We start from the raw sequence: 2924 nt of genomic DNA on the forward strand, positions 1-2924 counted from the left end.
CAATCAAACAGACTCTTATTTCAAATTATTTTCAATGGAAAAAGAAGGTCATCAAACAGGGCCTTAAAGTAGAAATAACGATTCTGGCCTAGTTTTGAATCTTATTTCAAATTATTGTGTTTTGATCTTCAATTAATGTTGTGGTATTTTTTTTCCTTCTATTCTTCATATTTTAAAATAATTGGTAATTATTTCATTGATTTGTGACGATAAAGAGCCAAGAGGTGAGTTGTTTATTTAAAGCTTGGGGTAAAGTAATTAATTTAGACGAGTTTGACTGAGTACAAATAATTGATTGCTTCAAAATTTGGCGACTGAGATTAAGGAATAGCTATAGTGAAATCGTGGATCATAACACTTTTTTCATATATATTGTAAACCTTAAATTTTCTATTTGCACATTTTTAATTATTTTGGTAGAGTTATTGTATTAGTATCATAATTAAAATCACTTTTGATTGTTTTTACTCAAATAATTAGAAATAGTTAAACCAATCATTATATAGATAATTATCGTGGGAACAACAGTTGAGACTTTTAGATCCATTTTATTATGAGGCATTTTCAAGAATGTCCAATTATAAGGGTTGGAGTTGAAAAGTGTACTTTTTTTTTATAATCTTTGCAAAAATGTCCAATTTTTAGATCAAAATGTCTACTTTACCCTCATGATTAATCAATTTTATATCACTTTGGCACAATTTTTAAGAAGAGCAAATAACTTCTACGAGAATGCACAATAATGTTGCTATTACCTAGGTGAGTCCACTTGCTTATATTTTTAATTATATTTTAATCAATTATTCTAGAACAAATAAAGAAGAAACAAAAATTCCATTACCATATACGAAGAAGTATATGATTCCAATTTCAAAGAAATTATTTTAAGAAATTTACTGTGGTAGAAATTTGAAGCTGATTAGGCTTTCATTATTTGTCGGTAGAAGGTATATTTCTTTGAACTCTATTTCTTCGAACTCTCATTTTTTTTTTGATAAGTTTTATTTAGTAGTTGTTGTTATATATGTTCAAATCTCAATTTTTTGATAAAGTATTTTTTCCCTTGAACGAAATTATCCTGAGTATATATTTTTCGTACCATTTATCTTAAATAACTTAGTTAGATAATATACTTCTATATTTAGAATATTATTTATGGTGGAATAAATTCTTGCAAAAATGGTGATTGAAGTTGAAGAAGATGATAAATGCATGAAATCCCGTCATTTCATTCTCGACATTTTATAAATGTCAATAATGATTATAAACGTCGCGAATGATATTTATACTATCATTCTTGACACTGTTAAATGTTGACAATAACATTAAAAATTTGAGTAAGTTGGTAAATTTTCGTGTAGAGTGATTCACATATTGCATGCAGGTAGCATTTTCGTTTTCGATTTTCATTAGTGGTTGACAGTATTGTTGTTTATGACATGCAGATATGGGAGATGTTAAGAGATTTGTTGTCTTGTATGGTGGTAGATTCGTCAACATAGACGACGGGTGGAAGTGGTTAGGGAATCGAACAACATCAATTGTTGTTCGACATGATATTACATATGAAGAGTTTGTACATAAATTATTCGAGAAGTTGAATGTTGATAGAATGAAGTTCCGAATTCAATTGAAATTTACAGTTCCAAACATGAATATACCCCCAGCTGATGTAGCCGACGATGAGGATTTGCAATGGGTTATGTCTGTTCACACAGAAACGGCGTTGTGTGTAATTGCAGATGAATATAATGCTGGAGAGCACGAACTGCATGTCGAATTTGAACATTTGTCACCAATAGAAGATGCATTGTGTGGACGCGATGAAGTCGGTATGTGCGAACTACAAGAGCCACAAACGATTGATAATATGGATAAAAATTTAGGTGAAGACAATTTGTTTATTCGAAATGCAATTGAGTCGATTGATGAAGAGGACATTGTGGAGAATCAGATATTCTTTAGCAAACGACAGTTACACACAAGGCTTCAACTTAAGGCTTTGAAAGAGAAGTTTCATTTCAAGGTTAAAAAGTCGAATCCTAGATCTCTTACTGTGTGTTGTGTCGATACTACATGCCATTGGCTAGTACGAGCTTCTAAGATAAAAACTTCAGAAATCTTTACGATTCGAGAGTACATACCTGAGCACACATGTTCTCTAGACGTTCGACGAAATGCACAAATTCACGCAACGAGTGCAATAATTGGGCATCACATAATGCGAAGGTTGGACGATGCAAACCAATCATACGTTCCTGCGGGTATTATTGGGGATATGGAACGTGAGTTTGGTGTACGGATTACCTACAACAAAGCGTGGAGGGCTAAAGAGAAGGGACTTTGATTTCTTCGTGGTACACCCGAAGAAAGTTTCCAGAAATTGCCATCATATTGTCACATGCTAACCGAGAAAAATCCAGGAACTATTGCACACATTGAACTCGACTCGAATAATAGGTTTTTGTACTTCTTCTTAGCGTTCGGGCCTAGTGTACGTAGTTTTCGAGAATACGTGAGGCCAGTAATTTGTGTTGATGGAAGTCATTTGAAGGGCCAATATAAGGGAACACTACTAGTAGCTATAGCGCAAGATGCTAACCTACAAATATATCCTCTTGCGTGGAGTGTTGTCGATGGGGAAACAAATGCATCGTGGTATTGGTTCTTTGCAAAGTTGAAAGATGTCATTGATGATTCAAACCAGCTAGTGTTTGTGTCGGACAGGAAAAAGAGTATTAAGCGGGCAATTACGAGGTTGTTCCCACTTTCTTACCACGGTGCCTGCATCTGGCATATCGAGAAAAATCTTATTGCAAGGTATAGCAGTAGCAATGTCACCTTCTTATTCAAGCGGGCAGCGCTAGCATACCGCGTATCGAAATTTGATCAGTTTATGACACAGATAAGAACCATTCGACCGT

Source organism: Olea europaea, chromosome 23 (assembly GCF_002742605.1).
Source record: "Olea europaea var. sylvestris chromosome 23, O_europaea_v1, whole genome shotgun sequence".
Lineage (NCBI taxonomy): Eukaryota > Viridiplantae > Streptophyta > Magnoliopsida > Lamiales > Oleaceae > Olea > Olea europaea.